We start from the raw sequence: 13,151 nt of genomic DNA on the forward strand, positions 1-13,151 counted from the left end.
CTGCTTTTCATTCCTGGTATAAATACTTAATGGTAAGAATCTAAAAAAATAGAAACAAAAAATTCTAACAGTAGTTATCTCAAATCAGTGAGGCCTAGGAGTGTTGCAAAGATAGGCAAGGAGAGTAGCTCATTTAGAACCTTCTACCCTCTGAGAGCGTTTATATGAGTTCAGGTACATGTGCCTTGTTTATATAATGAAGGCACCAATTAGGTTAAAAAATTCACTTAAAATACATTTTTCACCTTAGAAAAATTGCAAAACACTGAAAAATATAAAGATCAAGGATAAAAACTGTCCATGCCCTACCAGGTACTAACAACACTTTGGTGTATATTCATCTAATCTTCTGTTTTTTATAAATCAAGCTAGTTAGAAATGAAGGCAGACATCTGGATAGGTGATATTTTCACATCACTGAGATCATACTGTGTGTAAAACATTGTGACATTTACCATTCTAGATTGTGAGTATTTCACATGAGGCTGAATTCATATCCATATTGCCTTTGCCAATGTTAAAAACTGTATCAGCAAGTTCTCCCAGCATCTGGCTTTTTCTTTACTTCTGGGTGTGTAGAAAATTGAATTATGTGCGTACCAAGTCAACATTCCAGTTTTTCTGGCAAAGACTGATTCTGCCAGTGGAAACAGAGTGTTTTCATTTTCCTTCTCTCTCCCCGTCGTTCCATGCTTTTCTGGTTTCTCTGTGTGCATATTTTCCCTCTGGATTTGGCACTGTGAGCCTGCTAAGTTCTTCCAGATTTGGGGTCCAATGCCATCCTAAATCTCTGGGTTTGACAGGCTGAGTCGGTGGTTTCTGAGATATGAAGCAAAAAGCTTTCTCTGCGGCCGTCTCTCAATCAGATGACAACTCATGAGGTGGGAGAAATTGGCAGCTACATTGCATTTGGACGCTGGTGTCCGTTGCCTTCTCCTGGAAGTGTATCTGCATAGTGCTGGGCACAAAATAAGTCCCCACTAGATCCTTGATGGGTGAGACCAGATCAGGTAGCTTCTGGCAGGAGATACAACAGTCTTGCTCCAAATACACTGCTCTCTTTACCAACATCCTCCGATCTGAACAGCATTTAAGGCTTTCTGACAGCCTAGCACCAGTGGCCATACTGACTTCTCTGACTCCATTGTGGGTTAATTTTTGAAGATAATCACAATGTGACCCCCATGTCAGCACCTGAGATTTCCAGCCTTCCGGGGCCACCCCTTCTGTAGCTGACCTGAAGCCTCATTCTAGACAATATGGGAAGGCAGGAGCTCCCACGGCCCGCCGTCACTGCATCTTTGAGCTTGCATGCGGGCCTTACACATCGGAGGCACTGAAAGAGTGGAGGTCAGAAGGTGCCTCGGCAGCCCTCCTTTCCCTCCCCCTGCCCACCCACACACACTCCTGCTCCTGGTCGGTATGATCTATTGGGCAGTTCCCGTAGCTTTTCTGCTCACTTCTAGATAATGATAGATAGCAATATGATGATGAGAACAGTCATGTCTCCCAGTCACTTCCGAGCGTAACAACAACCTAAACTCAGCTATTAACATGTCACCTCACGTCAAAGTTCCTAATTTTATTCATGTTACACCTCTCCCCTACCCCACTCTCCCTTCTTATCCTCCCTACCCCCCGTCGGACTCAGGAGGTGAGAGGGACATGAAGGCCTCACTTGGCCGGCTCTCTTAGGATGTGGCATCGTGCTTTCTGGGCTCAGGGGGTGTTTGTAGCTAATTCCTTCTGTTATTAGGGCGTGTGTGTGGGAGAGAGTGTGGTTCTTGGCAACTCCATCCACTGGGAACCTCTGAATGAGCTTCCTCAGATCCGGGGATGTGTCTTCTCTGGCTGGCACTTTCCCTTTGGCCCATAGACCCTTGGCCTCCTGGGGTCCAGCACCTTCACTTGGATCCTTCCCATTTCCAGGTAGGCCTCTCACTGGGGATCCCAAGTGACCCCAGTCCAGCTGCTTCCATGGGATTCAGAACCAGTTCCTGGAAGACACTCCCACCTTGCACCCACTCTAGAGCTACTTCCCACTGCGGCTGCACCACTCTGTAGAGGCTGAGCAGCCACGATCTCGGACTCCGAGACTTTTCTAGGCCTGGATCTGGCACCAGTTTGTTCAGAAGACTGGGGGTGCACAGCGGGGTCCAAAGCAGCGTCTCCCCAAATCAGCCCTCTCTTTCAGCTTCTCCGATCTCCTCACGGTAGGCACTGAGCTAAGGGTCTCAAGGCCAATTTTGACCATCCTCTTCGCAAGTCCTGCAGATGGAGGGAAGGGCAACTTGCTACCCCTCGGGTTACTCCCGGCCTCTGGGGTTTTCGCCCAACTGAAGGCAGCAGGGGTCCCATTCTCACACCCCATTGCCTTCATCTCTCCTTTCAACACTTGTCTGGACATTCGGGCTCCACCTTCCCCTCTCCGCTCTGCCTCGCAGCTTCGACAGCTGTCATCTGCAGCCGGCTTCAACTCCAGTATGGAAAACGGCTCCATTTCCTTTTCATTCTCTTGCCCTTTGGGGACAGTAGCACAGACCCCCTTGTAAGGTGGGGTCCACAGACTATTTTCGAAGGATGCAGTAGCAGAACTGAGGACCTGTTGTTGGGACGCCGCTCACTTCTATTCACGCTCTCTTCTCCTAGGGGACCCACCCCCATCTCCGGCCTGGCCAATGAGGGCATTTCATCCCACTGCCTTCCTGGCTACCGTGATTGGCTCAAGCATGGGGGCGTGGCCAAAGCCAAGCCAATCGGAGCCAACAATACTGCAGGCTGGGAATGATCGTTAAGTCTGCGCAGAGGGACTAGGATGTAGCCTAGGGCGGTGTCTGCCTTCGTGCTTCCCGCGAGGGGAACCTGGTTGAGGATGAGGCCGAGACCGCAGGCAGAGTGAAGATAAAGAGCGTTTTAGATATGAGTCAATAAATTCCTTTTTGTTCATTTAAGCCAGTTCATGGTATTTTTTCTTTCACTTGCAATCAAGAGAACTGGCTGAAACAGAGAGAGAAAGAATCATATCCCAGGAGGAAAAATAATGAAGCATTTCATCTGAAACATGCCTAGTCTTTTTTTTTATAAATGATTTTCAAAGAGTTTTATTTATTTATTTGAGAGAGAGAGAGCGCGAGCAGAGGGAGAGGGACAAGCAGCTCCACACTGAGCGTGGAGCCCCACACGGGGCTCAATCCCACGACCCTGAGATCATGACCCCAACAGAAACCCAGATTGGCCGCTTAACCCACTGAGCCACCCAGGCACCCCTGAAATGTGCCTCCTCTTAAAAATCTCCTTAGCTTAGCTCCCATCAAGAATTTTATGAATTCATCCAGTCAGCAAATACTTCTGAAGCACCTCAGTTTCCCTGACACCCCCAAGTAACTGTTATTCAGATTTTATAGGTAAAGAAATTCAGGTTTCGGCAAGGACACAAAACCCATGCAATGTCATCCACTGGAGTGTAGGCCTTCCCACCAGCCGTGTCTGACTCCAAAGTCCTTGTTTTCCCATCAGGCTGCACCAACTGCTCCGAGAGGTGCTGCCTTTAGCAACCCATGCCTAGTTGCTTATTGGATCGCATCCCAGGAATGAGCTCCTGGATCAGCAGGGCACAGGCTGCGCCACCCCCAGGGGCTTGGCAAGGCCCGTGAAGGCAAGGGTGGGCAGCAGCCTCTCTGCCTCCTAGAGAGCCTTGAAGTCATGCCTTTGTGGACCAGTGAGTCTGATTTTTCCTGGAGTCTTTCATGCGTCTTAACACAATGCCTTGCAGCCAGGAGGTCCTCAGTCATAGCTTAGAGTGAAGGAAATAGTGGGGAAAATGTGTACTCTGCGACTAGCGCCAGTGTTATGACTTACGTGGTGCAGATTGTCCCCTGGAAAGGACTGCATGCACATGCTATTCTGTGTCTAAGAATTTATCTCACAGATACATTTGCACATAGCCCCCTATCAGGGCCACATCACAAGGTTGGGCAGGTTATGCACTGCCCAACATTGAGAGGCACCTTTCACATCATGGGAGACAGAGAAAGAGGGAGATAGCTTTTCACTGTCTACTTTTGTGTGCTGTGTGATTTTTTTTTTTCTTTTTAGCATAGTCATATATAACTTAGTCCAAAGAAAAACTTCATATCAAAACTGAGATGGTGTTTAAATTTTAATACATTGCTTGGCAAATCAGCTACTCTTATTATTATCATTGTTACTTATTATTATCATTGTTACTATAATAAATAAGATTTATTTATTTGAGAGAGAAAGAGAGCATGTGCCAGCGAGGGGAGGGGCAGAGAGAGAGGAAGAGAAACAAACTCCCCGCTCAGCGGGGAACCTCACACAGGGCTCCATCCCAGGACCCTGAGATCATGACCTGAGCTGAAACCAAGAGTCAGAGGCTTAACCAACTGAGCCACCCAGGTGCCTGGGCATTGTTACTACTTTTAAAGAAAACCCCAAATGTTATTACACCACAGAGACACATGAGGGCGCGCCAGGCGTTTTTTGAAGGGTTTCATAGCAGCGGGCTTTGGAGGCTGTAATTCTCAGAGTGCAGGGGTCGGGGAGAAAATCCTGGGAGTCTCCTATGACAAGGGCGATTCTTAGCTCCATCTTGGTCCAGTGGTCCAGCGTTGTCAGTGAAATGCCAGGGCCCGTTTCCTGAGTGCCTCCCTAGTGGAAATCAGGGGGAGAGTCCATTGTCCATAGGGGGCGGGGCGGAGAGCTGGAGCAGCCCCGGGGAGCGACTCCTACACCCAGACTTGCGGTCTCATCTATGCAATAGGGCTGAGGAAGCCCAGCTCGCTGGGCTGCTGTGAGGATGGAGCAGGGACTTTCAGAGACCAAGAGAAGCCTGAACCGGTACTCTCTGTGGCGAGAAACTGGAAAGGAAAAAAGAGAGAAATACAGAAAGAAAGGGGGGAAAGCCCAAAACAGAGTTACCAAAAGTGAAATCACTTTTACAAGGTCAGATTTTAAGATTCATGCCTCTCTCTCTCTCTCTCTCACACACACACACACACCCCACAACCCAACAGTGCTAGGTAGAGACAGAGAGACAGAGATGGTGGGATTCATTTAAAAATAGTCATTGATGTGGTCTGACAGTGGGCTCAAGTTTAATGATTTTCTATGATCTCTTCTGCTATCAATTCTGGAGGCACTTCTCTGTGACTTGGGTATAACCTTATTTAAAGATAACACATAAAATCCTTCTCTGGGGCCTGTGACAGACAGATTGTTTCTGTGCTCGACAGCTGTCCTCACTTTCTTCCTGGCTAAGAGAACTCCCACTTTGTTCCAGCATAGAGCAGATGGCAGTCTGCTCAGTGGAGAGATGATTTACCCACAGTCCCAGGAGGTGAGTTGAAATTGGTCTAAATCATTCCCTTTCGCCAGTGATTGGTTTATTATTGGGCATATGCCCTGGTTCTGGCCAGTGAGAAGTAAGTGGATATTTCCTGGAGGCTTCTGGGAGAGATTTTCCTGCATGATAAGACAGAGACACTTGAGAAAATTCTCTTCTATCTGTTCTATCTTTGGACATTGTCAGGATATCTGGAGCTACAGCAGCCATATTGCGACCATGAGGAAAAGACCAAGAGAACTGTGGAGGCCTGCATCCTCATCTCATGTCTGACATAATGGAGATGCTGAATTCACCAACCCTGGGACCATCTGATTCAGGACTTCTTGTTATATGATATGCTTTCTAGGAAACTTTATAGTTTAAACCTCCTGTGGATGATGTGACGGGCAGCCAAAAGCACGTTTGATGACACAAAACTCCTTATGAACAGAATGAGGCAATGCAAACGCCTTCTTGGGCAGAACGCAAGCATTTGCATTTCTAACAAGCTCAGAGAACCCCATTTTGTGCAACCTCTGTCTCAGCTGTTTCTTAGTGTGGAACAGGAGCCTGTGGGTTAAGTAAAGCTCAGGAGTCGGGCAGATGTGTTTCAAATCTGATCTCAGTCCCATGCTGGTTGTGTGACCCTGGGCCAGTGAGTCAGTCTCTTTGGACTCCAGCTTCCTCATCTGTAAATTAGGGATGATAAAAGAACTCCTGGCTTTCCGCCTCATGCCTGTTTCTCCACCAGACCCCCCCATCTCTGTATGTGACAGGTCCATTCTTCCAGAAGCTCAGCCCTGAGTACAGAAGCTCAGCCCACCTTTGTGGGCTCTCGTTCACTCACACCTCACACTTAATCTGTCAGAAAAACCTGTTGGTTCTCCTCTCAGGGTGCACTCAGAATCAGACCACTGTCATCACCTCCGTGGCAGTCACCCTGGTCCAGACTAGCATCATTTCCCTCCTGGACCACGGTGGTCACCTCTTCACTGGTCCCTGCCTCCATCCTCACCCCTGACACTCCATGCTTCACACACAGCCAGAGGGATCTTGGTAAAACAAAGAAGCACCCTGTCCCTCTGCTCAGGAACCCCCATGGCTCCCACCTCACTCAGTGTAAGAGCTGAAATCCTACAAGGATCCTTCAAGGCTCCTGGAGATCTGGCTCCCTGGTACGTTCTGACCTCAGCTCACCCTACACTCCGCATATTCTGCTCCAGCTACACTGGCCTCCTTGCTCCACTTCAAGTGCACCAAACAGGCTCCCTCCCGCTTTCTACCTGGAACAGTCTTTTCCAGGTAATCACCTAGCTCCCTCCCTCACCTCCTTTTGGCTTCTGCTCAAATGTCACCTCCTCGGTGAGGCCCACCCTGACTGCTCACCTAATAATCCATCCGCCCAACTTCTGTCCCCCTGACATTGCTTCATGCTGCTCCATGTCCTGCCCCACTGAGTGTATATTTGTGTGCCTATTTGTTTATTTTCTCTCTAGCTACTTTTTAAAAATTTATTGTTATGTTAATCACCATACATTACATCATTAGTTTTCGATGTAGTGTTCCATGATTCATTGTTTGTGTATAATACCCAGTGCTCCATGCAGAATATTTTCTCTCTCGCGATTAAGATGTGATCTCTATGACAGCAGGGTCCATACCTGTTTTTTTTTTTTTTTTTAATTTTTACATATAGTAAAATTCATTCTTTTTGTGGTACAGTAAGTCTGGGTAAATACATGGAGTCATGTAACCACCACCACAATCAAGGTAGAGAACAGCTGCATCACCTCCCAAAATATCTGCCCCTTTGCCAACTCCTCCTTCTCCCCCATCTGTTGGCAATCACTGATCTGTTCTCTGCCCCTGAAGTTGTGCCTTTTCTAGAATGTCATAGAAATGAGTGGTGCAGTAGACAGCCCTTGAGACTGGCTGCTTTCCCTCAGCATGATGCTTCTGAGATTCATCCGTGCCGTTGCTTCCCTCAGTAGTTTATGCCTTTTGTATCGTTGGAATTTTGGTCTCCCGTGTGCTGCTGTCTATCTGTTCTCCAGGTGAGGGCATCTGGGTTGTTTCCAGTTTGGGGTGATTATGAATAAGCTGCTCTAAAAGTTCCTGTATAGGTTTTTGCGTGAACAGAGGCTTTCACTTCTCTAGGTTCAACACCCAGGAGTGGGATGGCTGGGGCGCATGCTGAGTGTGTGTTTAACCTCGGAAGAGCCCGCCGGGCGGTTCTCCGGAGAGGCTGGTCCCCCCCGCCCTCCCACCCGCGCTGCAGGAGACTAGCGGCTCTTCTGCGTCCCCTCACCTGGTATCTTCTCACCGTTGCCTCTCTCCTCCCGCGCACAGAACCTGGCACACAGTCGGTGCTCAACAAGGATGCACACAGTAGGTGCTCAGTGAGTATTTGCTGAAGGAGTAAGTGGATGACTGGAAACGATCGTACTGGATGGTTATCAGGGCTTAGTGGGATACAGTTTGTAAAGCGCTTGGCCCAGTGCCTGGCCCTGAAATGCACTCAGGACCTGAGCGGTCACTGTAAACATCAGGGGCCCCCTCCCCAGGGGCAGAGTCCCCAGCTCCAGAGGACAAGGTCCCCCAGCTCCCCCACCTCCTCTGTTTTGATCTCTGGTGTCCTGAGCTCCAGGCTTTGGAGATAGAAAGATCTTCTCTCCCCAGAGAGGAGGGGGTAAGACTGAGGAGGTAAGACTCCCCCTACCCCTAGCAGAACCCCCGAATCTGCAAGCACCTCCTGAGCCAATGTTGTGGTTCCCTCTGCTCCAGCCAAGGAAGAACCCAGGGAGACTTGGATCCCACTGTATTTTCCTTGCCTCTGCGCCGGAGGATGGAAGGCCCACAGGCCGAGGAGTAGAGCACGTCTGTTTCCTTGCTGGCCCTGTCCCCTTGAGGGGCACACCGATGCCCCCACTCTGCTGAAGTTCTTCCCAGTTTGGCCAAGCTGCTTGGCCTCCTTCACCCACCCCCACAGGGACCTGTGTGCAGAATCTTTTCACCACCTTTGCTTTTTCACAATGACCCTGACCCTTTCTGCTATTGTTTTTCTAGGTCAATTGAATACGTTCTCCTCTTCTAGCTGTGGAGGCCTGTAGACAGCGCCAAGCACAACAGGCCCAGCGCGAAGGGGGCCTGGGAGGCCCACCCCATCTCTGCAGCCTGGGGCCTGTTCAGGCAGAGCCGGGGGACATGCGTGGGGGACCAGGAATGTGAGCTAATCTGGCTTGCGGGCCTCAGCCAGCTGGGGTGGGGATGCAGGCAGGGAGGAGGGAGTCGTGGGCTCCCTTTCCATCTCTCTCTGCTCTTCTTCCTCCCCCCACCTTGCCCCATTTTCTTATCAGAGCAAATAATCCCTAAACGATTCTTCAATCATTCACATGGGTATTTTCTGAGCACCTGACAGCAGACTGTATCGAGGTTTGGGGGTCCAATAATACAAACCAGGAGTGCAGCGGTTCTCAACCAGGGACAAACTGTGCCCTCTGGGGGGGCGGGGTCTGGAGGCCCTTTGTTGTCATGGGTTGCCATGACCAGGGGGCAGGGTGCTGCCGGCGTCTAGGGCGGAGGCCAGGGAGGCTGCTAAACTTCCTACAGTGCACACGGCAGCCCCCCACAACAAGAAGTATCTGGCCCAGAATTGTGAGTGGTGCTGAGGCTCATGGACGCTGATTTATCATCATCCCATTGTGCGGAGGAGGATACTGAGGTCCAGAACAGTTAAGTAATATGTCCAGGGACCACAGGCATGAAGGGTCACGGCTATTTCAATCCAGAAAGCCTAACCCTGCTGCCCTGTGGGTGCGGGAGATGGGAGGGAGGGGCTCATTCAGAGGGGGGAGGAGCAGGAGGTGGGTGGTGGAGTTCTGGGGGCATTCCAGAGAGGATGAGGACGGGGGAATTTGGAAAGATTCCCAGGGGGCTGGGGAAGTCTGTCATGATCCCTCCTCTCTGTCACGTCGAATACGGGGGGCGGGGAAGCCGCTTCCATACTTTGGCGGGGCCCCTCCCCCTGCCACCCCCAAAGGCTCCACTTGGGGCCTATCCTGGGAGCTGCCCTGCAGTACCAGATAATGAGCAGCAGAGGGCGCGAGAGTTCCTTCGCTGCCGTTTCCATCGCGCTCTCGTTCATTGCAAATAGGTGTGCCTCAAAGAAAATGCGGAAAATACAAAAAAAGCAGAACAAAGAAATTGACATTGCCCATGTTCCCACCTCCAGGGACAGCTAAAATTTTTAAATAGTGAGCGTTTTCTCCCTGTATTTTTTCCAGGCAAAGCTGTTTATGCTTTCTGTTTTGTTTTGTTAGTTTTCCAACACAGGTGTACTCATCCCAGGCACATGATTTTGTAGCCTGGCTTTTCACAGAATGTTCCATCAGAAGACTTTTGCATTGCCTGACAAGCTCTTCAAATCCTCCGCAGGCGCTGAGTGATGGCTGTGGAGCGGGTGCTTTAAGCCACCGCGTGGCAGGCTGTGTTGTGAGCCGTGGGGGGTGGGGGTGGGGGGGATGAAGGAAGCAAGGAGACCAAGGTCTGGGGGGACAGACAATACCCAGGGTCATTTCAGATCTGGAGCTTGCCACGGAGGGGAAACACCAGGGTGATGTGTTGGGGAGCCCCTGGGTGGTGGCCCCGGGGGACAGTCTTTCAGAGGAGGGGACATCAGACTGGGACCTAGATGATGACGAGGAGTCGACTTGGCGAAGAAGGAGCTGCTGGCGGGCGCTTCCACTGGGAACACGCCTGGCATGTTTGAAGAACAGGCTGGAAGGGGGCCCGGGCTGGAGACCGGTGAAGGGAGGAGAGTGAGCAACACGGAGGCAAGGCCAGCTTGTGGGCAGCAGCAATGAGGACGTTGGTCTTCATTTGAAGAGCAGTGGGGGCTGCTCTGGGGGCTTTAAAGACAGCAGTGATGTGCTCTCTACATTTTCTCTTAGGGCAAAGGAACTCTAGAAGGAGAAGACCAGGGGGATGGGTGCAGTCCTCCAATAAGAGGTGACCTTGGCTGGGGCCAGGTCGGGGCAGTGGACAGAGATGTGATCAGATTTAGGATGTGTTTTGGAGAAAGATCCCTGGGGCTTGGTGAGGGTTGGGAAGTGAGGGACAGTAAGGGGTTCCTCTGGGTTTCTTCTCTGTACCTGTGTGCCCCTGCTCACCCCACCCCTCCCTGCAGCCCGGAGCTCACCAGCCTGTGCCCAAGGAGGGCATTCTGCTTTTCTGTTTGCATAGCAAGAGAATAAAGAGTACTGTGCTAAAAGAGGACGATAAAGACTCAGTGCAAGGAATCCCTTGCATTTCACTTCTAAAAATTATTATCTGTGTGCCTTTTCGGATTTGCAAAAATAATGACCAGTCATTGCAGCAATATTTGTAAAATACAGGTCCGCACAAAACACGGAAAAATAGGTCTCCATGATCCCACCATACAGAGACCTTCAGTGAACATTCTCAAGTCTTTCTTTATACTAACATCTTTACCAGAGTCTGTATTCATGCCTGGGTTTATTCATTCAACAGATTTTTTTTTTTTGAGCACCTACTGTATGCAAGCCCCTTTTCCTGCCAAGGATGTAGCAAGAAATAAAAAGGCAGAAACCCCTGCCCTGGTAAAGCTGATGTTCTAGGGGAGCAATAAGCAATACAGCCAGTAAGTTACAGAGTCTATATTGTAAGGTGCTGGGGAGAAAGGAAAGCAGGGAACAAGGAGGAGGGAGCTCCATGGGGGGTTGGGATATTAAATGGAGATCAGGGAAGGTGTCACTGAGCAGGTGACATGTGAATCCGCGCCTGAATGGGTGGAGGGAGCTGTCAGGAGGACAAGGGTGCGGGGGAGGGAGGAGCACACAAGGGCAAAGGCCCTCAGGAGGGAGATCCTGGAGAGATTCAGGAAGAGCAAGGTCACTATGGCCAGAGCCCAGCAAGCGGAGAGGGGAGGTCGGATGGGGAGGAAAAGGGCAAAGCCAGCCATTGAAAGAATCACAACTTTACTCTGAGTCCGTGTGAAGCCACAACAGGCCCTTTATTTCTCTGTAAACGTTTTATTGTAAACCCAAACTGAAGGAGAGAGAACAGCAAGATCAGCCTCCCATACCCAGCTCTCAGCCCTGACTCCCAGTCCATCGGGCTTCATCTGTCCCCACCCTGCCCTACCCCACTGGATGATTTTAAAGTAAACCCCACAAAAAATCCAATCCCTTCATCTGTAAACATTTTGTAAATATCACCAAAAGAAGGATTCTTTTAAACACATTTCAATACTAGTATCATGACTTCAAAAATTACCAATGAGTTCGTGGTGTCACCAAAAATCCAGGGTCCAACTATCCCTGATAGTCTAAATTAGTTTTACAGTTCATTTGTTCAAACTCATATCCCAAAAAAAGTCCAGATATTGCAAACAGTTGATCTGGCCCCTTAAGCCTTTTTTAATCTATAGTTTCCCCTCCTTTTTTTTTCTTCTGTTGCTTTCTTATTAGGTTTTTTTGTTTGGTTTGGTTTGGTTTTTTTCCTGTAGTTTATCTGTTAAAGAAACTGGGCTGTTTTGTCTCCCAGTGTTTCCCCCATTCATAGCACTGGTCTCTTCCTAATATCCTAATATATTTTACTTTTATTATTTTTTAAAATTTCCCCTCTCCTATTAGAAAGTAGTCTCGGGAGGGCAGCAAACTTAGTCTGCCTTGTTCAGTGCTCTGTGTCCAGCACCATGCCGGCCACCGAGGGGATGCTCAAGAAAAGGATGATGAACACAGGACTAGCTACCACTATCCTTACAACCAGGAAGGGAGGGCATTGAGGTTCTTTGAACTCAATCTTGCAGGCTTAATGATCCATTTAACCATCATACTCGATTCTGTCTCCAGTCACTGACCTCCCTTCTTCTCCCAAAGATGGTGGCCATCTGTGCAAGGACCCAGCCTCCAAGACAATTCCCCAGTGCCTCCAGCTTCCTGCCTCCGAGAGGTGGTGGCCTGCTGGCGAACAAGGCTGTGCTGTGCCACAAAGCATGCTTGTCCTCCACGAGACATCCTCAGCAGCCCATGTGTCTCAAATTCCCCTGAACTGGCACAAAGCCCAATGGATTCAGAGTAAGTGGTTCTCAGCTCTGGTGGGGTATTTGGTGCCGTTCATGGTAAAGAAAGAAGAAAAGGCCCGGGAAAAGTGGCAGAGACATCATGCCTGGACTCTGTCCCTTGCCCTCCACTCATCCATCCTTCAGCCCGGTGTTGCTCCCGGGGAGATCCTGAGGCAGCAACTCCAGCAACAGCTGGGCCCTCGTTGGAAAGGCCAGTTCTTGGCTCCAGTGAATGCTAAGCTCTGGGTGGACCCCAGAGACCTGGGCTGTAAGACGCCCTCCAGCGAGTCTGTCTGCAGAGAAGTCCCGGTTCTCAGTGCTCTTGGCAGGACCTCCTGTGAGGATTGGGGTAAGAGGACTGACTCCTTGGTTTGCTGATTAACAGGGACCGCTGAGCTCCTTCTAAATGGGCTTAGCCACTTGTCTAGGTGCAAGGATGTGAAATTGCAGGAAGCCGAGGCTCAGGGTTTATCTGGGCTCTGAATCATCAGCATGAGCCTCGCGCTGGTGTCTGCTGGGTTCCCTACGTGTTGACTCAGTCCAGCATGCACCTAGACAGAGCCCGTGTGTGACAGACCCAGGGGAGCAGCTTAGAACGTCTGTCTCCAGGTCACTCTGAGAAAGCGCTGAGTTCACAGCTGAATTGGTTCCTCTGCCTAGTGGCTGTGTGACTGAGACAATCAAGACATTTCTCTGAGCCTCAGTTTCCTTCTCCTCTGA

The sequence above is a fragment of the Halichoerus grypus genome, chromosome 10 (assembly GCF_964656455.1).
Source record: "Halichoerus grypus chromosome 10, mHalGry1.hap1.1, whole genome shotgun sequence".
NCBI lineage: Eukaryota > Metazoa > Chordata > Mammalia > Carnivora > Phocidae > Halichoerus > Halichoerus grypus.